This window comes from Canis lupus, chromosome 7 (genome assembly GCF_003254725.2).
Source record: "Canis lupus dingo isolate Sandy chromosome 7, ASM325472v2, whole genome shotgun sequence".
NCBI lineage: Eukaryota > Metazoa > Chordata > Mammalia > Carnivora > Canidae > Canis > Canis lupus.
Window position 1 is genome coordinate 50954473 of NC_064249.1, and position 27961 is coordinate 50982433.

General features: G+C 35.7%; 1 pseudogene; it reads left to right on the forward strand.

The window, feature by feature from the left end:
* The first annotated feature begins 2610 nt into the window (after nucleotides 1-2610).
* Nucleotides 2611-11291, forward strand: LOC112648176 (eukaryotic translation initiation factor 1-like; annotated as a pseudogene).
* Nucleotides 11292-27961: the final 16670 nt, after the last annotated feature.

Consider the following 27961-nt stretch of genomic DNA (forward strand, 5'->3'; position numbering starts at 1 on the left):
ATGAATGAGAAAAAAAAAAGATATAATTCAAGAAAATTTTAAGAAGAAAAGTAAAGACTAAAAATATGCCAGTTGAAAAGGAAAATTATATCCCAGGGAAACCTGGTACGTATCACCCTGGAAATATATATATATATATATTATATATATATATATATATATATATTTTATATATATATTAGTAATATAACTGGACTTTAATGGTAAAGAAAGAAACCTAAGGGCATATAAGACAAAACAATTTAAAAAATCAATTTAATCTGTAAAGACAGAAACAGTTGCCTGGCTGCAACTGGCTGCAAACCTCTCCTTACATTCAAAGGTAGAGCTAGGGATCCCTGGGTGGCGCAGCGGTTTGGCGCCTGCCTTTGGCCCAGGGCGCGATCCTGGAGACTCGGGATCGAATCCCACGTCGGGCTCCCGGTGCATGGAGCCTGCTTCTCCCTCTGCCTATGTCTCTGACTCTCTCTCTCTCTCTCTGTGACCATCATAAATAAATAAAAATTAAAAAACAAAACAAAACAAAACAAAACAAAAAAAACAAAAAAAAAAACAAAGGTAGAGCTATTATTATCTATATTATCTATATTTTCTTTTCAGAAATCACATTGTTTGTGCTTTCTTTTCAGCCAGAACTATCACATAGGTTCAGTCAACTGATAGATATTTTCAAACTTTAGTCATTAAATCTTATTAAAGAACAACTAAAAAATAAATGTTTATCCAACCAAGAAGTAAACAGCAAAACACGTAAAAGGACAGATGGTGAACAGAGAATTCATTTAAAAGTAACAAGAAAGTGGGAACAACTGCCTGCTCCTGATTCAGGACCTCTTACTTGTTCATGAATTTTCCAAGGCCAAGTACATGTATTTTGGGGTCAGAGCTTTCTAGTCTTGTATTCACATGTGGTCATGGATTTTAAATTTTGCAATCAAACGACATTTTGGCTACAATAGACAGGACACTTTGGTCTCTACTTCAGTTTCCCTTTCTATTATATTTCCCCTTCCATTGGAAAAGCCATGGACATTATTTGGACCAGCTAAAGGAAAACTGATCTTCGAATATTTTTAGTTGGAGTTTAATGTGATATATTCATGTGATTCATTGTCATTTCCACAGACTATGGTAGAACTGTCTTACTCCCACCACTCAGTGTCAAGTTAAAATGTTGTAAAGCTAAAGGTCTTTTGTCAAGGTAAGTGCTTAAGCACCCAGAAGTGTGTGAGTAGCAAAAGAGGACAAGTTTTGAAAAAGATGGGGGCTGGGCCTAGTTCCTGAAAAATCTTTTCAATCATCAAACATTTTTTCACCATCACCTAGTCAAAAAACTGCATGTTTTCTCATAAAGCATACACAACTATAAATGCACTATGTTCATTTTTAACATTTTTTATGGGAATTATGTGAAAGAGAAACCCTGTTCATATAGAGCATTATCTATATCAATGCTAAATTGGTAAACCTGTTTGTGTGGGAACTCAGATGCTGGACTGTGTCCTAGTGTACACAGTGACATATATTGCCCTTATCACTAAGGGCTCCAGATGAAATTGTGTGGAAAATGGCCACTGGTGCAGCACATAAAACACAAACAAAACATGGATTAATAAGAGACTTTATTATTTCAGAGTGCTTAATCACAGCGCAAGAAAATGTAAATGCTCTAAAATCGTACAGCTTATTATGAAAGATAACCTGATAAAGATCATCCTAAATTTTATAAGTATATAATATAAATTTGCATACCATTACCAAAAACAAATTATGAAGCTGCCAAAAACTTTTTTAGCTATAAAAATATCATTTGATCATTCTAGAAAAGAGATGAATTATATTTTGGTTGATATTATAGAAAATACTATAAAATCAATGTCACATGAAAAGGTGGTCAAAATACGTAGCCAAAAAATAAAAGAACAAATGTATTATGAAGATTTGTCTGACTGTTAATAAAAATATACAATGTCCCTAGATTTTGGGAAGCTAAGTTGTTCAAGCTCTGGGACCTATGAAACTGAGATCTGTCCCTGGCTTAGAGAAAAATATATCTTACATAATATAAATGAAAGCAATGTAGAAATAAAAATATAACTAATGAAGAAAGAGGTGTGAAATGGTCAGATTCTGTGTAAGTAGGCTGACTCCTTTGTAATTTTTGATAACTGACAGTCAATAGACATATAGACAAAACCACAATGAGATACCACCTCACACCAGTGAGAATGGGGAAAATTAACAAGGCAGGAAACAACAAATGTTGGAGAGGATGTGGAGAAAAGGGAACCCTCATACACTGTTGGTGGGAATGTGAACTGGTGCAGCCACTCTGGAAAACTGTGTGGAGGTTCCTCAAAGAGTTAAAAATAGACCTGCCCTACGACCCAGCAATTGCACTGTTGGGGATTTACCCCAAAGATACAAATGCAATGAAACGCTGGGACACCTGCACCCCGATGTTTCTAGCAGCAATGGCCACGATAGCCAAACTGTGGAAGGAGCCTCGGTGTCCAACGAAAGATGAATGGATAAAGAAGATGTGGTTTATGTATACAATGGAATATTACTCAGCTATTAGACATTTTAAAAAATTTATAACTAAGTAATATGGGTATATTATTGAAAGTTACAGGTAAAAAGACTCAAATATTTACAAAACCATATATATGTATATAACTATAACTACATAACTATATATATGCATATACATATAACTAAAGTTTTAGATGAAGGAAGAAAAAAAGAGTTGTAAGAATGAAAAGAATGGTTTGTTTTCCTCTGTTCTATGGTACAGGGGTCTCAATAATTATTTATAAAGTTAAAAATACCAAGACAGAGGCATAAGAATATTTTCTAATGGCATACTATAAAATTCTTAACATTACTTTCATATAAATTCATTAAGCTTCATGTAATCCATCACAATACTAATTTTGGAGGGTGGACAAAAGAATGTGAAAGTAATTGGAAATTGTAATTACTTGTCATTCATATTTGGGTGCTAAAAACATTCCTTCATAAAAAGAAATATTAAAGTTAAAAATGAAAAGAAACAGATTGAAAACTCACAAATATAAAATAAAACACATATGATATAGTGACATTAATATGTTAAGAAACACTGAAAACTGAAAGTGTAATAAAAATTAAATTTTATCAGAAAATTCCTTTAGAAAATAAGAATTTAATTTATTAGACCCTCTTAATCTAATTATAAAAATCCAGGTTTTCACAAACAATGAAACAATGTTTGTTCACAAACAATGTTTGAGATCTTTCCAAATTTATGTGACAGACCTGACATAATAATCCCAGCGCCATCTTTTGCAAACCTTTTTATAAACTTAAAGTATAGCAATCCCTCAAAATGAGTATCCTGTTGCATATTTTGTATATGCCTCTAGAAAGATGCTACTCTTAACTGGCCTTCTCAGGGCAAAAAAAAAAATCAGATTCTGTTTATAGTTAGAGAATAAATAAGTAATTGCAACTCTTTGCAAGTCTATCTATTGAGTAAAACAGAAGAAGGCTCACCACTCTTGGGATGTTGGTTTCAGGGCTGACTGAACAGCCAGCCATCTTGGAACCAGTGTTAGCCTCTGACAACAACTGAGCAGAAGTGTGATGAGATTTGCGTGTAGAGAGAAATGGAAGGATGAACAGATGACCCTCCCCACCACCAGCAATCTGAGTCTCAAGAAACACTCATTTTTGCACCCATGACATACCTTCACAATGACTGTCCTATCACACCCACTTTGAAAAATCCACATCAAAGTCAATGCAAACAGACAGAAACATTCACCTTCAAAACTCTTGAACTAAATCACAATCTGCAGGGCGATGTGTGGGGGCAGTCGTCTATTTATTTCCAATTACCTGAGAATAGCAAGAAAAATTTGCTTCCAATATTCTTGCACCCCAGCTGCTCGTCAGCTTTCTGAGACGTGACATGGAGGGTCATTAATGCCAGAAGCACTTCTTTTCCAGGAGAACTGACTAAATGTTTCGCTGTGCTGGCTGCTGTTGGCTCAGCTGCTACTTGCTTTGGTTGTACTTCAATTTCTCTTTTCATTTTAGATTTTGGTCTCCCTTTTTTCCATTATACTGAGTAATATATGACTCTGAATGATGTGTGTAATAGGAAACTGATGTTATATGTGTACTTTATTGACACAGCTGCTGAAAAAAACGGCTTAGCCTATATCTCTAAGTAGTGCAATTTATTGTTCACTATCCCCCACTCACCTACATATAATGGTAAATGAGAGAAGAGAGTGAAGAATTGTAATTTCGACTTTTTCCCCAAACACTTAAAAAGAACTGAACTTCCAATCATTAAACTTGAAGCAGGCTGTTTCTTCCCCAGGACATTGGGTCTTGAAATAAATATTTCACTGCAACACAATTGTCCATTGGCCCTAGAATCCCTGGCTCACTCAGAAAGAGGACAACTCTGAGCTGTTATCATCACCACATCACTCAAAAGCTAGAGGCTGCCCTCTGAGAATATCCCTATCCTCTTTACTAAGAGAGTAGAGTGATCCATCCTTCCTTCCACTTAATATAGAAACTTTTTAAACGTTCCAAATTGGCCTATGGTAATGTTGAAACTCTAGGAGAGGAAATTCTTCAGATTAATGTTAGAGAAAATTGCCATTTTGCACTTTTCGTTTGCAGTTATGAATTATGGTTGATGTGCATCAATCGGCTAATACCCATCAGTATCCCCCTGGCATAGGGAATATGAACCTCTATTTTCAAATTAATTATATTTTATATAAATAGTGGTTTGTTTATGTACTTAAATATTTGTGTGAGAATAGTCAACTGACTTATTTAATTAAAATACATATATTCATACATTGCCATTATAAAAAATGTTTGATAAAAAATGTAAGGGCAAGAATTGTTTAACATTTTTCCAGAGATTAAAAAAAATGTATTTTTGTGTGTATCAGAGAACTGGGAAGAAAGGGTCCAAGAACTTTTAATGAGGACAAGAACTACCAATAAAAGGAAATATTCATGTAGACTAAAACACCAACCTAGCATTCTACTGGCTACTGATAGATGGTATATAACATATGTATTTGTGAATGTGTATATTTGTGTATGTATTTTGTTTGCATGCAAATGTATTTATGCAAGAATGTGTATTTTGAAGTGCCAGAATGAGAATACAGTATTCTTTGAGAAAGAAATTTAATCGGAAACATATCCTGCTTAGTAATGAGATGATGGAAATAAAAATGCTATGTGAACTGTAACATATCACACATAAGCTAATTATTGTTATTTGAATTGTACTTGTTATTGTAATTATTAAAGCATAGTAAAATGATCACTTTCACTGGAATGGTGAGGCACTTCTTTAAGTAGTTTGCTCAAGATATCAATTGTTCTACTTTCAAGTGTTACATTTTAGAATATGAGTGCATGGCTCCAATGCAGTACAAGTCTTTAATTGTGAAAATTAAATTTTTCTGGTACAGTGTGATCTTTGCTAAACTACCTTGGCTATTGCCCAGTAGCTTTTGTTTTAGGTAAATACAGATAAATTATTTTTTTATTTGTTTGTTTGCCTTCCCAGTTATGTGGCATGCTTGTAATCACCAATGCACAATCAAGATAGAGCTTGGTTGGCTTCTGTAAGTCACAATTATCTAAATGGAGAATCTAGCTTTTCCAATCTGTAATAAAATCACTGATTCCTCTATGCTAATGCATTTATTTAATGAATATTTATTATGTGTTAATACTCTGTGCCAGGCACTCTTCTAACACTGCTAATATAGCTGTGAACAATAGAAACAGTCTGTCTCCCTGACACACTGGTTCCAGTGGAGAAACAGTTAAATAACCAAATAAATATTTAAACTCTTATCATTATAAGTACTGCTAGGAAAGACTAAAAGGTTGGGTGAGACAAGGAAAACTGAATGTCTGGTAAAATTTGAGTGAAAGAGAGAGAGAGAGAGAGAGAGAGAGAGAGAGAGAGAGAGAAGGGAGAGGATTGGTGAGAAAAGGCCCCTCTGAGAAAGGGAAATTTACCAAAAGGAGGGATCAGTCACATGGGAGTGGTAAAACAGCAGGTGTGAAAGGTTTGAGCAGACAGGGTCTTGGAATGCTCAAGGTTAGCCCTGGAAGGTAAGGAGAGGCTGCTTTAATGAAATCATACCAAGAGCTTTGGATTTTGCCTTTGGTGAAATAAAAATCTATAGGGATTAAGAAGAAGAAAATTGTATTAAATAAACTTATGTAGTCTGGAGATAGAAGGTGGTAGTGGGGAGGGGAAAAGTTGTCTTATCTGGCAAGGAATATTTTATAGAAGTTTAGGTAAGAGCTAATGAAGGCATTTTCATCAATAAAATGACAGAATATTTATGTAGACTAAAATGCCAGTCTACTTTCTGAGTCTGCTGGAAGAGATGGAGAAGTGTCAAATCAGACCAGATATATTTGAGCACAAGAAAACATAGTATTGACTATAGATTGACTATGAAGAGTGACAGACATATTTCAATATGATCTTCTAGTAGCAAAATATATGGAAATAAGGAGACACCAGAGGAATAAAACTGTGGAGCCAGCTCAACAGTTCATTTTTATACCTCTATTTAGTTTGAGATGCCTCTATTTAGTTTGAGTTATCTTTTTGGTGCTGGAAATGCACATCTGAGAGGTTCTGGCATAGAGATGGAAAGTAGATATAAATAGCACTTGTTGAAAATATTATAAAACCTGTATTATTACCCTTATTTTATAGATGACAGATTGAGTTTTGGAAATGTTGAAAAATTTGACCAAGAGCAAAGGGTAAGTGATAAGCAATTGTTCTGAGTCCAAAGCCAATCTCCTCATCCCATTAGAACTTCCACAGCTCCTAGTGCAATGTTTTGTACCTAGAAGTTTTTGATAAATATCTATCAATAATTGATGTCATCACTCAACTTTTTACCTTTGCTTCAATCCTGTCACTCCAACAAGTACATTTCATGAAGAAAGGGACCACTTAATAACAACAAATGATGTTCTGCATAGAAGAGTGAAAAATAATAGGTACTCACTAAATACATATTGACTGACATCCTGAAATTAAGTTTATTTTACATTTTTCTCATCAATGGAATTGCACAAGAAACAGTCAGGATGTACTCTATTCCATGAAAGATTTCATAGTTTTTGATATTTCACCAATATCACGCAATGTTAAGATCATCTTCTATGATTCTTTATGATAAGATTACTTTAATTCTAGAGTTCTAAATCACTGTTTTATTTTGAGTTGAGTTTGTTAGTGTTCCATGTCAGATAACAGGTATATATATATATATCCAAAGTCAATTTCTTTAGGTCAGATTATTCTTCAGACCTTCAGATCAAAATTAATTCATTCAACATTTACTCAATATCTACTATGTCTGGGGATACTGCAAGATGTGATCGAGACAAAAATAAAAACTAGTCATGAGAAACTCAGAATTCAATAGGAAGAATAGATAAATACATAAATACACAATAGAAGCATAGAATGGGGGAGCAGATACTGTTAGTTTCATTAAAGGTCAAATGTATATATCATTTAACTAAGGCAATGGGATGCCCTGATATTTGGTCAAATGTTAATCTGGGTGTGTCTGTGAGAGTGTCTCTAGATGAGATCAACATTGGAATCAGGAGACTCTGTAAGGCAGATTTCCCTTACTAATGTGGGTAGGCCTCTCCAGATTCATTGAAGACCTGAAGAGAATAAAAAAGGCTGAAAAGAAGGAACTTCTTCTGCCTGACTGCCCTGAACTGGGACATCAGTCTTTTCCTGCCTTTGGACTCACCACTGGCTCTTCTTAGGTTTCAAATCTGCCAGGCCTACAGACTGGAACTTTCACCATTGGCTCTCCTGGTTCTCAAGCCTTTGGGTTAAGACTGGAACTACACCATTAATCTTTGGGTTTTGCCTTTTGGAAGCTACAGATCTTGGTACTTCTCAGCCTCTATAATCACACAAACCAATTCCTTGCAATAAATCTCTTCATATATTCTTTATATATGTATCCTATTATATAAACTGCATATATGTGTTATATTGTATATATAATATGTACATGTACATATGTATATGTATGTGTGTATGTATCCTCTTGTATATATATGTATATTTGTTTCTGTCTATCTATCCATCTATACATATATTGTTTATTTTGTTTCTCTGGAGAACCCTGACTAAATGCAGTACATAACCCCAAATCCAACTAAATTTGGCTAATCCCTCATGCTCTAATCTGCCATGTGTTTCATTGAGCCATTCACAGTAATCTCATCCTCCTTTCTAACGATTTTTTTAAAAGGATATGATTTATAACTCTGGATAATGCAGGTGAGTCTACTTGGTATTTTCTTTTTTTTTTTTTTTTTTTTTTTTTTTTAAATTTTATTTATTTATGATAGGCACACAGTGAGAGAGAGAGAGGCAGAGACACAGGCAGAGGGAGAAGCAGGCTCCATGCACCGGAAGCCCGACGTGGGATTCGATCCCGGATCTCCAGGATCGCGCCCTGGGCCAAAGGCAGGCGCTAAACTGCTGCGCCACCCAGGGATGAAAACATTCTCTTTGTTCTAAAAAGGGAAAACATGTTCTCTTCTTCTAGATTTTACATGTTTGGATTTGATGCCTGAACCCATGTCAATCATCTGGTGACACAACGAAGATGGGAGAAAAATAAGATTGAAATGACCAGTGTTCTTGATACCATTACTGACCTGCTGAATTAACTAACTGTGGAGCTCCCAACCTTTAGTTACTTGTTCTGAGGGATAATACATTTCCTTTTGTTTAAGCCATGCTGACTTGCATTTTCTTCTTATGTGTGCCATAAACTGTAAATCTGGTAAATGTTATAATAAAATGCTACTGTAAATCTGGTAAATGCTGCAATAAAAATCACATGGTATAATGAGGGTACAAAAAGGAAGGTAATTCTTTCCAGAATTGTGGCAAGAACTTGAGATTTCAATATCAGTCTTAGAAGTTCTAAGTTTGAAGTTGCTACAGATATCCAGGTATAAATGTTCTACAAGTCATTTGTTATTTAAGTCTAGAGTTAAGAAAAAAGCACTGGACCAGAAACACAAAGATTTGTAAGTTTGAGATATGTATTTTGTAGTAAAAGTCTTGATGTAGATGTCATTCTTCAGGTAAAATTGCAGGGAATAAAAAGTTAAATGACACCTTATAGAAAAAAGAGAAGTGCCAACCAATATACAATACATGGTCAGAAGAAGAGGAACCTAGAATAGAGACTAAGAAAGTCGTCACAGGAAGATGGAAGGAAAGATCTAGGAAAGAGTTGTAACACAAAAATCAGATGTATAAATGGATTCAAGTGGGATAAAACATAATTAGCAGCAACAAATACCTTAATGCTTCAGAAATATAAAAGCAAACATTGGCTAGGACACTTGGTTATTGGGATTGTGTATCAGTTATAGATTATGCTTCGATGCATATGACAGAAACCTGTTGTTCATGTAACAAAGTCTAGAAATAGAAAGTTCCAGGACTCCTGCAGGGGCTTCGCAACCTCATCAATGTCTCAGGTGTCTTCATTTTTTTCTTTTCAACCCAGAGTTTTTCATCTTTAGGTCATATTATGATCACAGCATGGCTGGTCTATCTCTAGCCTCACATCTACATTACAAATAGAAAGGAAGAAGGAACAACAACAAGAGGAAAAGTGTAATACTTTTTTTTAAAAAAATATAAATCAGCAAAACACATCTTTCCCAGAAATCTTCTGTAGACTGCCTATTATAGCTTCAAAGCTGACAAGTAATGTGGGTAATGTAGTTTTTTTAAATTAAGCTGGCTCAATATTGTAAAGATTCTCTCTCTCTTAGTAAAAAAGAAAATGGAAATGGGTATTAGAAAGACAACTATCGGAATCTGCCACAGATATCATTTACAATCTGAGTGAGAATAGTTTGAGAGGTGGTGTTAAGACAAAAGCCGAAATTAAGCCAAAAGAGGGCCAACTGGAAGAAGAAGATATGGTAAAAGCAGACATGGGCAGGAAGTATACTTGAGAAGGAAAGGAAAGATGGGGCCATACAAATGAACGCTGTATAAATTTCTATTAATGTTTACATCTATGGGAACAGACCCCTGGATCTTTCCACTTTGTACTCCTTTTTGCACCTATAACTTGAGTGAGCATTCAACAAATGCCTGTAGAATTAATGAGCAATATGGAGATTGTTGATTTTGGGGTCAGTCACTAGTCTCTCTTTACCTATAAGCACAAAGTACGTGAAAGAGAATGGTTGAAATGTGACTGAAATGTGGGGAGGTACCAGACCATGTAAGCCCTATTAAGGCTTCTGTATTGCAACACAGGAATCTTGAAAATCACTGAATGACCTAAACTTACAAAGGCACAATCAAATTTACAGTTTAAAAAGGATCTGCTTTGGGCCAGAGGTAGGGCTGAAGGTGGGGAGTCAAACTAGAAGTCAAGAGCAGAAGTCTAGGCAACAGATGTGATTGCTTGGACTGGACTGGTGGGGGTGGTAATTGTCATACTCCATGTTCTTTATTATTATCTAATAGAAATATTAATAAATAACCCATTTTATTACTGCCCCTGTGCCAAACATAATTCTAAGTGCTTTGCCTTATCTGTATTGTGCATTTATATCCTCCCTCCAACCCTCTGAATTATAAGGCACACAGCGCTTCACTGAGCCACCACCAAGGACTCAGTGGCCTCTTTCTTGTGCCCCCTCACTTCCTGGCCCTCTGTTCCCTCTGTGCCACTCACTGACCCCTTCCTACCTTCTCCAGCTCCTGCTTTCTTCAGGCCACTTCTACCAAGGAAAAGGAATCGTATAGTATATCTTGCTATCCAGAAATCTCCACTCTTTCAAGTCCTTGGCTGATGCAAGTCAGGGTGATGATCTGCTTCTTGTTGACACTGAGGATCATATTCATATAAGAATTCACCAGGGAAACAGCAGGAAGACCCTTATTACTGTCCAAGGGATCACTGATGATTACAATAAAAAGAAACTAGTGAAGGTATTTAAGAAGAAATTTGCCTGCAATGGTACTGTAATTGAGCATCCAGAATATCGAGAAGTAATTTAGCTACAGGGTGACCAGCACAAGAACATATGCCAAAAAAAAAAAAAAGAAGAAGAACATATGCCAGTTCCTCGTAGAGACTGGAGTGGCTAAGGATGACCAAACCCAGTTCATGGGTTTTAAGTGCTTTTGGCTCACTGAAGCTTAAGTGAGGATTTCCTTGCAATGAGTAGAATTTCCCTTCTGTCCTTGGTCACAAGTTTAAAAACCTCACAGCTTGTATAATGTAACCATTTGGGGTCTGCTTTTAACTTGGATTAGTTTAACTCCTTCATGCAATAAACTGAAAAGATCCATGCTGTCTAGTCTTAAAGACCTCATTTAAACACAGGTCAAGCAGTAGGCACTTGGCCGTGTCCCACCTCAAACCAAGCAGTAATGTGATGTTTTTTTTGGTCAAGCCCCAAGATCATAGATGGCCATGTCTGGCTAGCAGTTCCTCAGCACTCCCTCTTCAGAGTTTCCTGGCCTAAGAGAATGTCACCACCTGAACAACCCACAGTGAAAGTGAGAGGACAGGATGGGCTGAGACAGCAACAGCAGCTTTGCTGCTTGCTACAGGGAGTCAAAAAAGATCCCTGGTGTCTCCAAACTAACCAGGCAGGTAGAGTTTAGAGAAACTACCTTCCCTCTAGTGAGGTGTGACAGGACATCTGGCTAGCACCAAGGTCTTTTTGACCAGACATATCCTAGCTAATCAATGTCCAAACACCAGAATGTGAGAACAAACTTCTATCCAAGTTAAACTTTGACAAGGGAACAGACTTCAGACTGATGTATCACTCATGTAGCTAGCTGTAGAGCTTGCAACTTATTCACTACAGCTGTCCAATGCCATGTGAAGTAACTGGTTTTTGGTTTATTTTTTCCATCAGTTTTAACTTTACATTATGTACTTAAACCCTTATTCAAATAAAACTTGTTTTCAGGAAAAAGAAATGGCATATACATAATGGAGCAGTGCAGGTACTTGCCCAAGGTCATAGAGCCGTTGTGTGGCTGAGCCAGGATTTTAAACACATGCCTGTCTGGCTTCAGAGCCCAGCTCAGCACATACTCTATTAGGCAGCAATGCCAAGACTGTGGCTGAGAGGCTGGTCTTTTCGTAGCTTAGTGCACAAGTGAAAGTCTGCATATCTGAGCTGGACTATCTGTGTTCAAGTCAAGCCTCCATGCTTCCCTCACTGTGTGAACTTTGGGAATTACTTAACATTTATTGCTTTGGTTTCCTATTTTGTAAAATGGGGATAGTAATGATAATACCAAAATCATTTGGTTGGTATAAAGATCAAATGAGTTAACATTTATCAATCCTCGTCTCAAAATAAGAATGCTTCATACATAGAATGATCTACACGTTTCTTAATAAAAATGTTGAGGTATACTAGATACTGAAACCTCTGTGCACATGTTACTTTGATGTGCTCATCCATTCAGATATTTTATTTTCAAATAGACATGAAAAATTAATTGCTCATTTGACTGTGTCCTCTCACTGGTTTTCTATATCAATTTTGACTCCAGTTACTTAAATCACTAAGTAGTCCCCCCAAAATGTAAAATATTCAGTGCTCATCTACAAAATTGTTATTATTGCTAAAGTAAGGTAAATACACATGCTTTTATTTTAATTGCTCATACATTTGAGGAAAACAGTTTTTCTATCTTGGATAATTCTGGTGTGTAACTAATATATGTGTAACTCACTTCATCTTAATCCCTTTGTTGGCAGACATGATGTCACTTAAATCAGATTATGATCTTGTGAAAAGATTCAGAGAGGAAATAAGTGTAAGAAAAACAAACCTGCTTCTTTGCTTGGCTTTTACTTCTAACAAACAGCAAAAGAAGTCATCCCTTTCCAGGCTGAAGTTGTTATAGTTGTGCTCTGAAAATTGCACTTTAATGTCAGCTTATTGCCACTATTGAAAAGTTCATCATTGTTTTTTTCATGTGCCAAGAACAATGTACTTGCTAAACCAATCATGAGTCTGACTGCAAGCAAATGGTAAAGGTACATAGGACTACATGAGAGGCAGCCGGAAAGCACTGGTATGGATGGAAAGGCAGCAATCTGGCTAGGACTGCATTTCAACACATGTAGCTTCACTGTGATGACTTGCGATTTTATCAGTTACTTGGAACTACTATTGTGCAGGCTGTTGGGCAGTTATCATCTCCGATGCTACAAGTGCCCAAGAAAACAAAGTTTCCCCAAAGACTCAAAAGGATTCTTACTCCCAATCGTGCTGCCTATCTGCAGAGTGATGCCTCCATGGGTCTGGGGGAATGGTGGAAGGTATGGCTGAGATGCTTTTTGGATGCTTTTTGGAGATAATTTTGTGTAGTCAAGGTCTTGAATCACTCTATATCTCGGTCTGTATATACTGGTATCTTGGATTACTGTCACCATGGTGATAGCCATGCAAATAACAACACTGAAGAGAAATTTAAGCTTTGCTAACTTGACAAGAAGGGAAGATGGAGAAAGAAAGTAGATGTAATGATTTGGGCATTTCCTGGTGATAAAGCATTGAAGACTAGTGCCCAAAGCTCAGAAGAAAAGATTGTCAAGTGGACCAAGGACTTAAAGAAACTATAAAGCACAAAATGGAAATACTTGAATGCTTGCTTTTAAAATAAGAATTTTTTTCCTTGCATGCAGACTAGATGAGATTATAACTGGGAGACAGAGAAGTGATACGGTAGAAAAATAGCAAGTTTAAATGACCCCAAGATCATGACCTTAACTGAAACCAAGAGTCAGATGCTTAACCAACTGTGCCATCCAGGTACCCAGAGATGGCTGCTCTTAAAGAAGAATGATATGTTCAAAGTGGAAAAGATTCACCTGGTTTACCTTTTCCTCTCAGATACCAGTGAGACTTCAAAAGCACCCATCCTATAAAATAGGGTTTACTTTGTTTACTTTAAGAATGTATCCCTAGGCAACAGACTTGAGAGCTGCCCCTGTGTCTAAAAGAACAGAGGAGACAATTGGAAAGAAATGGCAGAGCCAGGAGAGAAAGTAGTCTCTTCACCATGCAATAATGGGAAGTTTCACCACGCAAGTATATACTTGAAAAGGTATCCAGGATTGAGTCATACAAACACCTCAGCAACAGAACAGGCTGAGGGCTATCAGAGCCATACCATACATTTGCCTCCTCTACTCTTTGAGTCTAGATCCTCAGCTCAAGATCATACTGGAGGGAGGGAAAGAAATGGGATGTAAATTGACTTTAAGATTAAAGTTTTGATGAAGTGGGATTTATTCCTGGGCCGCAAGGGTGTTTCAATATTTACAAGTCAATCAATGTGTTACATCACATTAATAAAAGAAAGGATAAGAACCATATGATCATTTCAATAGATGTAGAAAAGGCACTTGACAAAGTACAACATTCACTCACAATAAAAACCCTCAACAAAGTAGGCTTAGAGGGAACATACATAGGCCATGTATGAAAAATGCACAACTAATATTATCCTAAATGGGGAAACACTGAGAGTTTTTCCTCTATGGTCAGGAACAAAACAGGGATGTCTACTCTTATCACTTTTATTCAGCATAGTACTGGAAGTTCTAGCCACAGCAATCAGATAACAAAAAGAAATAAAAGGTATTCAAGTTGGCAAGGAAGAAATAAAATTTTCACATGATAGTATATATAGAAAACCTGAAGGCTCCACCAAAAAACTGCTAGAACTGCTAGGATTCAGTAGTCACAGGATAAAAAATCAACATACAGAACCTGTGGCATTTCTATACAGCAATAATGAGGCAGAAGAAAGAGAAACTACGGAATCAGTTCCATTTACAATTGCACTGAAACAATGAGACCTAGGAATAAACCTAAACAAAGAGCTGAAAGACCTGTACTCTGAAAACTGTGAAACACTGATGAAGGAAATGGAAGATAACACAAAGAAATGGAAAGACATTCTATGCTCATAGATTGTAAGAATAAATTGTCAAAATGTTTATACTACCCAAAGTAATCTACACATTTAATGCAATCCTTATCAAAATACTACCAGCATTTTTCACATAGCTAGAACAATCCTAAAATTTATGTGGAACCACAAAAGACCCCAAATAGCCACAACAGCCTTGAAAAAGAAAAACAGAGTTGGAGACATCACAATTACAGACTTCAAAGCTACAGTGACCAAGACAGTATGGTACTGGTATACCGTAAATAGACACAGAGATCAACAGAATAGAATAGAAAATCCAGAAATGAACCCACAATTATATGGTGAATTATCTTCAATAAAGCAGTAAAGAATATCCAATGGGAAAAACGTCTCTTCAACAAACGGTGTTGGGAAAACTGAACAGCAACACACAACAGAATGAAACTGAACCACTTTTTTACACCATACACAAAAATAAATTCAAAATGGATGAAATACCTAAATGTGAGACATGAAACCATTAAAATCCTAGAAGAGGGGCACCTGGGTGGCACAGTTGGTTAAGTTCTGGATTCTTGGTTTCAGCAAGGGTCCTGAGATAGAGCCCCATGTCAGGCTCTGCACCTAGCACAGTCTTTTTGGGATTCTCTCTCCCTCTGTTCTCCCATTTGTGTTTTCCCTCTTTCAAATAAATAAATAAATCATTAAAAAAATTCCTAGAAGAGAACACAGGCAGTTATCCGCTTTGACATCAGCTGTAGCAACATTTTTCCAGACATGTCTCCTGAGGCAAGGTAAATAAAATAAAAAATAAACTATTGAGACTACATTAAAAAAAAAAAAAGGAAGAAAAAAAAAAAAAAAACCTTCTGCACAGGCCAGGAAACAATCAACAAAACTGAGAGGCAACCTATAGAATTAGAGAAGATATTTACAAATGACATATCCGATAAAGGGTTAGTATCCAAAATACATAAAGAATTTATAAAACTACCAAACAACCCAAAAACAAATAATTCAATTAATAATGGGCAGAAGACATGAATAGACATTTCTCTAAAAGAAGACCTACAGATGGCCAGCAGACACAAGAAAGCTGCTCATCACTCATCATCAAGGAAATGAAAATCAAAACTACAATAAGATATAACTCTATGTATGTCAGAAAGGCTAAAATCAGCAACACAAGAAACAACAAATGTTGGCAAGGATGTGGAGAAAGGGGAACTCTCTTACACTGTTAGTGGAAATATAAATTGGTACAGCCATTCTGGAAACAGTTCCTCAAAAAGTTAAAAACAGAACTACCCTATGATCCAGCAATTATACTACTAGGAAAACAAAAATACAAATTCAGAGGTATATATGCACCCTGATGTTTATAGCAGAATTATTTACAATAGCCAAATTATGGAACCAGACCAAATATCTATCAACTGATGAATGGATAAAGAAGATGTGGGATATATCTTTATCTACCTCTATTTCTATATTGGAATACTACTCAGCCATAAAAAGAATGAAATCTTGCCATTTGTAATGACATGGATGGAGCTAGAGTGTATTATGCTAAGTAAAATAAGTCAGTCCGAGAAAGATAAATACCATATGATTTCAGTCATATGTGGAAATAAAACAAATAAGCAAAGGGGAAACAAAGACAGAAAGAGAGGAAAGAGAGAGGGGAAACAACTATGGAGGACAAACTGCAGGTTACCAGAGGGGAAATGGGTGGGGGGATGGGTGAAATAAGTGATGGGTATTAAGGAGGGCACTTGTTATGAGCACAGGCTGAATCACTATATTGTATACCTAAAATTAATATTATACTGTATGTTAACTGAAATTTAAATAAAAACTTAAAAAACAGATTAATGTTTTTAAATGGCTTGAGTTTTTATAGCTAGATCAACCAGAAAGTTGTGGTTTCTGCCCGATGTCGTTAGAGAGCAGGAAAGGGAGTTTTAGCAGAGCAGCATTGAAACCAGTAGTTGGGGAACAGATTCCTATTGAAATGTTACTGCATAATTTAGAATCATCAATAAACTGATAATATCAATAAACTGGTAATATATTAATGATATATAGTTTACATGTTATAAACTGGTAATATAAAACATGTATTATATATTTAACAAAAATTAGTGATAATCATCTTATTTGGGTGTTTACTTGTTTATTCTCTCTCCCTCCACTAGATTACAAACTCCATTAAAATTCCAGCACAAGGGCAGCCCCGGTGGCCCAGCGGTTTAGTGAGTGCTGCCTTCAACCCAAGGTGTGATTCTGGAGACCTGGGATCGAGTCCCAAGTCAGGCTCCCTGCATGGAGTCTGCTTCTCCCTCTGCCTGTCTCTCTCTCTCTCTGTGTGTGTGTGTGTGTGTGTGTGATGAATAAATAAATAAAATCTTAAAAAAAAATCCAGCACAAATAAGTGAATTTATGCTGCAATAAATCAGGCTAGCAATTATAAAATACAAAAAGCAAATTTTCTCAATACATCAATGTTTATTATTAGACATCTAAATTTTCAAGAATCTCTGAGTCCTCTGCTCTCCTGAGACTCAGTAATTCCCCCGTGTATCTGTGCTCAATATATTCAACTTTATACCCATTCCAGAATGGTGGCTGGTGTAGGGACTGCAAACATACGTTAGAAACAGCTCTTCCAGAGAACATAAAATTAGAGCTGGGGAGGCAAGATAGAATTCAATAAATTAGTTGAGAAGAAGGTGTAAATGAGAGCACAAAGTTGTATTTACAGATGGTGGTAGCTTTACAGAAGACCAGGGGTTGATCGGGTGTGTTGTCATCAGGAAAGTGGTCACAGAAGTGTTGAATGTGAGGAGGCTATAGGGAGTTGACTGATTTGATTGGAGGAAGGGAATATGTAGAAGAAGTAAATAGGGCCGATAATGAAATCTGAGGGTATCTGAATGAAAATCATTAGGTATTTTTGTAGGGTCTGATGGAGAACCTAGAATGCAATGCTGAGGAGTTTGACTTAACCTGAGAGGAAACTGTGTACCACCTTCTAAATAAAGACATAAAATGTAAGATTGGGATAGAGAGAATAGGCAGAGACTGCTAGTGGTCTACTGGACCACTAGCAGCCAGCTTAGATTTTTGTTGTTGTTGTTGTTGCTTTAATTGAAGTACAGTTGACATATGTATACTAGTTTCAGGTGGAAAATAAAGTGATTCGACAATTATATACATTACAGAATGCTCACCATGATAAATGTGGTCACCATCTGTCACCATACAATGTTATTATAATATTACGGACTATATTCTCTATGCTTTACTTTTCATCCCCATGACTTAAATTACTTTATTAACTGGAAGTCTGTACCTCTTTAACCCCATCATCTATTTTGTTTATCCCCCAACCCCTTCCCTTTGGCAACCACCAGTTTTTTTTTTTCTCTATTTATGATCTCACTTCTATGCGGAATCTTAAAAAGCAAATGAACAAATACACAAAAACAATCTAGGTATCTTTAAGATTGAGGTTGGGGCTAAAGATTAGGGTGAGTTGCAGGATTCGGGTGGAGTCAAGGTGCAGAGAGTGGTAGTAAATAGAGGCAGAGTAACAGGGGGTTTTGTTCTTCCTTCTCCCAATCACTATTATAAGTCTGAATTTATAATCCTAGATGTAATATTTGCAGTGTGATTAACGTTTAGAATTGTATTGGGGCTAATAAATGGAGAGCTGTGATTCTAACCCAAAATTCCTTAGCTAACTGGTTTGAACTAAGAAATTTAGAGAACTATGGAGAGCAGTTTTTCTCCCCCTGGTATAATCCAGAAAACTTATTAATATAAGATTATTACATTTGATGTAAACAGTAGAGGCCGGAATTTGTGAAGCTAGCTACTTGTATGGTCTTGTGGCTCAGCCTTTGGAACCTCCACTATGTGAACAAACTAAGTTTAAGTTATCTTTAGGTTGTTTTCATCCTTAAGAAAAGCCCTATAACTGCTGATCAATATGCTGTGCAAAGCTCCTCCTTGAAACTGCTGGATAATTTTTACTGCAGTTATAATTATAACATTTACTCATTTTTTGGTGTAATTACTGATGCTCACAGTAGCTCAACTTGAATATTTCAAAATCATTTGAATATTAATTTAAAATACATTTCTTCTGTTTATTCTTCTTTTATTTTTAGCTGCTACAGTTGCTGGCTTTCTAAGAGGAGTCAAAAGGAATGCCACTTCCCCAAAGACTGCCCTGACCTTTGCCACTAAATAATGAAGATGGAGCCCATGTATTCTGTATTCTTCATTTGTCATTAATTATGGAGTGACATGTGCAAATATCTTACACTCTCTTTAACTCTTTCATTAGCTTTTAACTCTGTGTATGCTTGTGAATTCAGCTAAGTTTTAAATTCCTTGAGAGAAAAGGTGGTAGATCATAAATTGCTATAGTCATAAAGCAAGGTTGTTATTTCTTTTTAATAACTATTATGTCTGAATGAAATGAAATATGATCACATTCCCTTGAATCATTTTCATTTGCCTTTTAGAACCAGAAATGGGCTGGTACTTTTCTTTTTATAAATTCCAATGCCCTCGTACAGTCTGAGTTGTCAGTGACCTCTCTTTCCTTCTCTCACAATATTTCATTCACCTATTGGTATCTTCCTGATTCCTTTCTCAGATCCTTTCACTTTCTTGCACCTTCTACTCTGCCTGAAAACAGAGAAACGAATTTTGGCAATACATGAAATAAGTTGCCGTCCTTTCTAGGAAATAGAGTGACTTAGCCACTCAATCAGAGAATTTATGGTAGGAATTTTAGACAGATGTTGTTTTAATTGGGACACTTTTTGTTACAACAGAAATCCAATTGCATAGGAAGCTATCTACCCAATAGCTTGGGCAGCCTAAACTTTTGGTGATCCTAGGATCCTTTAGAGTGTTAATTCACAGCTCTTTGGACTGGTTTTCAGTTCTTTTGGAGATAATTTCATTTTATTTACACTGATCCACCTTCTGACGAATAGAGAAGAGCACACAATTGCAAAGAGATCCACAGTAAGGAAATCTCGGGAGTTCCGTCTTGAAGAAGCAAGTATGGATTGCAGCTTATATTAAAATATGTTTGGTTCAAAGTAGATCCATGTAGCATAAAATGACAGTCTCTAAGTATTATGATAGAGGAAAATGACCTCATACAATTTAAAAGAAAGCCATTTTCTTTCTTACAGCTCTAACGATCTTATTTATTATGAAAGCACAGGGCAGCCATTTACACTATACCTGTTCTTTCTGTGATATATTCTGTTGGAATGGGAAACAGGTTTATATGGAGGCTCACCGTATGTTGCACTAAGCAGTGCTTGGAATTAGTAAAAACTCTATCTCCTTATCTCTCTTAAAGAACATTTTCCATTCCGTAACAATTTGGTGTTTATTTTTCAAACAGAGATCTGAATTGGATGCTCCAGGAAGAATTGTTGGAATTTCAAAATGCAGCACCCTATGATATTAAAATAGCTTTCTAATTTAAAACAATTTATAGTTAAATCTAAAAGATTTCTGAAAATTTCTTCAAACTTTTCTGTGACATCCAAGGTTTTTTTTTTCAACCTTACACCAAATCCAGATGGACCTAAAATAACTTGGTATTTTGATAATCAATTAATACCTGTGTTGCAGCCAAAATAGTTTGCCTACAGTTTTAAAAGCAAACTTATGCTCATTACACATAATTTGTTGAAATATTTAATAAGACAATTTAAAGAACAGTCTCAGGTTCACAGAAAAATTGAAGAAGACAGGTATTTCCCATATATCTCCAGTTTCACACATGTAAAACATCCTCATTATCAAGATCCCCCACCAGAGTCATATATTTATTTCAACCAATGAACTTGCATTGACACATCATAATACCCAAAGTCCATAGTTTACATTATGGTCTACTCTAGGTGTTGTACATTCTATGGGTATGGACAAATGTAGAATGACAAGCACCAGCATTATAGTTTTATACAGAGTATTTTCAAGCTCTAAAAATCCTCCACGCTCAAAAAACATAAAAAAATAAATAAAATAAAATCCTCCATGCTCCACCTATTCATCACTACCAACCATTGGTAATGACTAATCTTTTTACTATCTCCGAAGTTTGCATTTTCCAGAATATCAGGTAGTTGAATAATACAGCATGTAACAGTTTCAGATTAGCTTCTTTCACATAGTAATATTCATTCAAGTTTCCTCATGTCTTTTTTGTGGCTCAACAGCTCATTTCTTTTTAGTGCTGAGTAATATTTCTTTGTCTAGATGTACTAGAGTTTATCTATTAGTCTATTGAAGAACATATTGGTTGCTTCCAAGTTTTGGCATTCGTGAATAAAGCTGTGAAAAACATCCATGTGCAGGTTTTTATGTAGATATCAATTTTCAGCTCCCTTGGGTAAATACCAAGGAGTGCAATTGCTAAATTGTACAATAAGTATGCGCTTAGTTTTATAACAAAATGTTACTTACACTTTCAAAGTGGCTGTACCTTTCTGCATTCTAACCAGTAATGAGTAAGAGTTTTTATTGTTCCACAAACAGGCCTGCATTTGGTGTTGCCAGCGTTCCAGATTTCAGGCATTTTAATGGATGAGCAGTGTTATCGCACTGTTTAATATGCATTTCCCTGATGACATATGATCTGGGGCATCTTTCACACATATTTCTGTCATTTGTAGATATTCTTTGGTCAGGTGTTTGTTATTTGGCCAACTTTTTTTAACTGGGTTGTATGTGTTCTTATTGTTGTATGTTTTTAATCTCCCTGTATTGGGGAATTTTCCACTTATCTTTCTGTTACTGAATTTTAGCTTAATTCTATTGAGATCTTAGAATAGGTATGGTATGATTTCTATTCTTTTAAAATCGGTTAAGGTGTGTTTTATTTTTTGATCCGTTTGAACAACCTTTGCCTTTTTACTAGTGCATTTAGACCATTGATGTTCAAATTAATTATTGATGTAGTTGGGTTAATATCTACCATATTTATACAAAATAAGATTCTTATGAACAAAGAATTCAATTGTATTTTAAAGGAATAATAATAGTATACTGGGAAATATTTAACAGGTCTTCAAAATGGAAAGAGAACCTCTTATTTCTGCGGTATAAATACCACTGCTGTGACGGATTTCAAGCTACTAACAAGACATCATTCACTGAACACAAGGTTGGGAAGATAAGAGCCAGCTCCAGCATACACCATAGCCAAATCTGGATTATCTTGACTGACTGGAAAAGATTCTCATTTTATCACAAAGTATTTTTCTAGTACAGTTGTAAACCAATTAATTACCTAATAATTTATTTTCTTAAAAAAAGAGGAGGGGGGATGCCTGGGTGGCTCAGCAATTGAGCGCCTGCCTCTGGCCAGGGCATGATCTCAAAAGTCCCGGGATTGAGTCCCACATCGGGCTTCCTGCATGGAGCCTGCTTCTCCCTCTGCCTATGTCTACCTCTCTCTCTCTCTCTCTCTCTCTCTCTCTCTCTGTCTCATGAAAAAATAAATAAATAAGATCTTTTAAAACAACAACAACAACAAAAAAAACTGTTACTGGGCAGCCCCGGTGGCGCAGCGGTTTGGTGCCGCCTGCAGCCCAGGGCGTGATTCTGGAGATCCGGGATCGAGTCCCACATCGGGCTCCCTGCATGGAGCCTGCTTCTCCCTCTGCCTGTGTCTCTGCCTCTCTCTCTCTAGCTGTGTCTCTATGAATAAATAAGTAAAATATTTAAAAAAAACTGTTACTGTTTTCTGTTTGTTATCCTGGTTACTTGGTTTTATTTTTTTCTTTCTCTCTTTTTCTGCCTTCTGTGGATTTAATTGAACATTTTTTTTATGATTTCTTTTTCTATCCTTTCTTAGCATATCATTTACCCTTCTTTTTCAACATTTTTCAGTGGTTTCTCTAGAGTTTGTCATAGACATTTACAGCTAATCCAAGTTCACTTTCAAAGAAACCTATATTACTTCACAGGTAGTATGAATACTTTATCAAAACAAAATTACCCTAATTCCTCCCTCTTATCCCTTATATCATTGTTGTTACGCATTTCACTTATATAAGCATAAGATCTAATATACTGTTGGCATTATTATTTTGAATAAACTATTATGAGATAGATCAATTAAGAATAAGAAAAATAAAAGGTTTTTTTGAACTTTCATTTCTTCTTCCTATGCTCTTCCTTATTTTATATAGATCTTTGTTTTTGAGCTTTATAATTTTCCTTCCTTCTAAAGATCTTTTAATATTTCTTGTGAGGAAGGTATACTGGCAACAAATTCCCTCAATTTTTGTTTGTCTAAGAAAGTCTATTTCTCTTTTATTTTTGAAAGAATATTTTGCAAAGTTCAGGATTCTAGATTGGTGTTTACTCCTTCTCAACACTTCAAATATTCCACTCCAATCTCTTCTTGCTCACATGGTTTCTGAAAAGTCAGATATAATTTTTATCTTTGCTCTGCCATAGGTAAGGTATTTTTCCCTCTGGTTTCTTTCAGGATTTTTTTCCTTTTCCTCAAATGTCTGTAGCTTGGAAGTGATGTGCCAGTTATGGGATTTTGTTTATTTGCTTTTAGTTTTTGCTTTCATCTACCTTAGTGTTCTCTTAGTTTCCTGGATCTAGCTTGGTGTCTGACATTAATTTAGGGAAATTATCAGTCATTCTTGTTTCAAATATTTTTTTTTTGTTCCTTTTTCTCTTTCTTCTCCTCTGGCTTCCCTGTTTACACATATGTCACAACTTTTGCAGTTGTCCCATAGTCCTTGGATATTATCCTGTATTTTTCAGTCTTTGTTCTCTTTGTTTTTCAGTTTTCAAGAATTCTACTGATATATCTTCTATCTCAGAGATTACTTCTTCAGCTGTATTCTTGCTAATAAGTTCATTAAAATCATACTTCATTTCTGTTACTGTGTTGTTGTTGTTGTTGTTTTATCTCTAGCATTTCTTTTTTGTTTTCTTTTCTTAGGATTTCCAGCTATCTGCTTACACTGCCCATCTGTTCTTGCATGCTGTCTACTTTATCCATTAGAGCCCTTAGCATACCTGGCTGATAATTCTAATATCCCTGAATGTCTGGTTCTGATGTTTGTTCTGTCTTTTCTAATTGTGTTTTTTGCCTTTTGGCATGACTTGTAATTTTTCTTGATAGCTAGACATAGTGTCCCTGTTAAACATAACTGTTGTAAATAGTCCTTTAGTAATGTGGTGGTTACAGTTGGTCTCAATATTTTAATGAGCCTATCCCTCTGGACTGCAATGTTCACAACGGAGGTTTTTTGTTTTTTTTTTTAAGATTTATTTATTTATTTATTCATGAGATACAGAGAGAGGCAGAAACACAGGCAGAAGGAGAAGCAAGCTCCTTGTGGGGAGCCCGACGTGGGACTCAATCCCAGGACCCCTGGATCGTGACCTGAGCCGAAGGCAGATGCTCAACCACTGAGCCATCCAGGTGTCCCTCACAATTGCTTATCAGGTTATTTTTTTCCTCCCCCCCTTAGGTGTAACAGAATTACTGGAATAGGCTCAAATTCAGTATTTCCCTCCTTCCATGTGGGAGGCTAGAGCTGGTTAGAGTTGGGTATTTCCCTTCCCCCATATCAGTTAGGTTCTGATAACACCCAGGCAAGTTAGGCTCTGGTTAACTAGTTTCCTCTGAAGGCAGGCCTTGTTAAGAAGAACACAATGTTCTGGAGAATTTCAAAATGGTTCTCTTCTTCCTCCCTCTGCCAGAAGAATCAAGAGACTTTTCTCCAATATTTACCAGGGAAACTGGTTGAGATTCTGGAAACAAATCTCACAAGATTGTGGGGACCTCCCTATGACTGGGTTTTCCTGGTGTTTTTAAATCTTAGTTGTGTCCACACTGACCCTCCAGCAATTCATCAATTATATTTTAGGTTTTCCCATGCTGGCGCTGGTCCCTATGGCAGTTTCCACTGTGAGTCTCTGCTCTGGGACGCTATGATGACCTGTATTTGCCCGTCTGTCTCCCCAAGCTCTGGAGTAGCAGTTGGCTCTATGTCCTCTTCTCTCTTACAGATCCAAGAAAAGTGGTTGATTTTCCCATCTGTTCAGCTTTTTATTTGTTGTTAGAACAGAACGGTGACATTCAAGGTCCTTACATGCAGAACCAAAAACTGGAAGTATTTCAAAATTGTTGTTTTTATTCCTTCAACCATAGACATATAAAAGATAAAAACACAATGTTGAGGGTATATGAGAGTTCAGTATACCTTATTATACAAAAGTTGACCACTAATGACTATATCAGCATTAAATGGTTCATGTAATTTACTTGTGTAAAATTGCCAAGTCTTATTATTTCAGACATTAAAATAAGCAAAACAGATTGAGCACTAAGCAGTTGGTGACTAATTCAATCTGTAAATGTTTAACGTGGTGCTGTTGTCTTTACTGGTACAACTAGTGAAGAATGTGGGCAGGAAGAAAGGTGGTAATAAATGTTATTGATGATCCCTAATTTATTTACAATAATCTCAGAAATATATGAATTTGCTATTATTATCCTGATGATACATATGAGGGAACATGCTGCTTAGACAATTCTGTAATTAGCTGCACACTATTCAAAGATAAACCACTAAATCCCCTATTTGTTAATAAATGTGATACTTATTGACAGATCTTAAATGTCTCCAACTTTGTTAGCCATTTATACATATATCACCTTATTTACTTCTCCAAGCAGACTTGAAGTTTGGTGTCTTATTTTCATGTTATATTTGATATAACAGGATCTTAGAAAAATTCTGAAAATTAATCAGAAATTTGATCAGAATAGTAAATGGTGGGTTGAACTTGAAGTCAAATCTATCAGAATTCATTGTGACACTATGTCACACAATATGCTACACCAAACGAATGAGAAGGAAAGGCTATTTCCTAAGTTTTTGAGAACTGTAGTGGGACAGATGTTTTAGATTCATAATGTTAGGTGCAGCTCCCATACCAAACCAAGGAAAAGAACATGATCTTCGAAATAAAAAAATGTGATCTTTGGATTTCCAAAAGAGGTTGTGCAAGAGTACAGAAATACTTATATAGTATTTTAGGCTTTACAGATCTTTTGCAGATAAGGTATCTTGTATTGTTTGTCCTATGTTATCACATTTGATGAATAAATATTTATTAACTTTCATAAGTCCCCAGTGGAGCAATAGGGATATGTAGTTAATTCAAGAGTGCTTCTGCTCAGTTTTATAGTTCTTCTGGATCCAGGGCTTTTATTTCTACCAAGAACATATCAAAGCAATTAATGACTTGATATAAAACATGACTCTTCTCCATTGACTTTCATGCCAAAGAGAGAAGTCTGTATCACTAGCAACTCAAATACAGAGTTAGACATATTTGTGTACACCTCTATATTTTAAGCTTTCTTTACAATTTACATTTTTTTCTCCTTTTTCAAGAGATGGGAACAATAAGTTTTTTTTTTTTTTTTGAACAATAAGTTTCAAGAGATGGGAACTAACTTGGTAAAATGGCACTTCCATTTATTTACACTGAAAGTTCCTCAATCAAACTTCAAGTCTTCACAGGATAGAAATAGCCTTCTTTCCCTTCAGTTATATGTATTCCCTGCAATTCTGTTGCCTATTTTGAAATATAGTCCTATTTTTGCGTACTAAGTTCTATTATCCTCTATTTTTCCCTGCCTCCTTCACAAATAGGGTGCCACTGTGCTTTCTCTGAAACTTCCTTACATTTGTCATTTCATTGATGTAAACGTACTATTAGTCAATTCAACATTCAAGGTGAGTTCATAACGCTGACTTACAGAAGAGCATTATAGTATTTTCTATATCATTCTCAATCATATCCTCATTTTTTCCAACATTGTACATTGAAATACTCACAATGATGCATAGATCCTTTTCCTGAGAGGTTACAATGCAGAGTGAAATAAGAATACTTTCTGGTAATATATTACTTGTCACACAGTGATTTCAAAGCACTTTGTTAACAAAGAAAGATTATTACCATCAATTTAATGGGAACTGAAACACATAAGTTAAATTACTTTTTCAAAGTTGAACAGAAAGTAAGTTACTACCTTATGAACATAATTCATGTTCCTGTCATTACAGTGTTTAATTCTATCTAGTGGAACACACTTCCTTTCAGGCTGTCTTCTACATAACAATTTACTGCCCACTTGGCAGAGCGGAGGCTCAAATTCATGGATATGAGAATCCACTGTATCTAGGCAGAATTTGGTTTTATCTAATCATATAGCATCATGACTGGCTAGGTGGAGCCAAAGTGGAACTGCTTCACAACGTGTGGAACAGCTCACACTCTCTAATGTCCATAGTTTTCAGAAAACAGACTGAATACAGGGCCATTTGAGAAATTTGGGGTAAAGAGAATAGTCAAAAACTACATAAGAAACTAAACAAAGTCAAAAACTAAATTAGAATGAGTGCTTGCTAAAGCACTCATTCCATTGCCTGCAAATCAACACTAAACTAATTTTGATATTACTTTCTTCTGTTATGTGTATAAATATATGCATGTGGATTTTAAACATTAGGATTATAGCTGATTTACAATATATATCTTTTACATTTTTATTTAGTATTATTTTTTGAACATTTAAAAAATATTGAGCCAAACAAAACAAAACAAAAATAAATAAATAAAATAAAAAATATTGAGCCTTTTTCACAATGTACAAAGGGCTCTTAATTTTCCTATGTATGTGTATATGTGCATATGTATACATGCAAATATATACATAATTTACTTAAGCATTCTGCTATTATTGGCCATTTTTGTCAATTTTTTTTTTACCATTTATAAAAAAAACTTTAAAAATCCTCATAT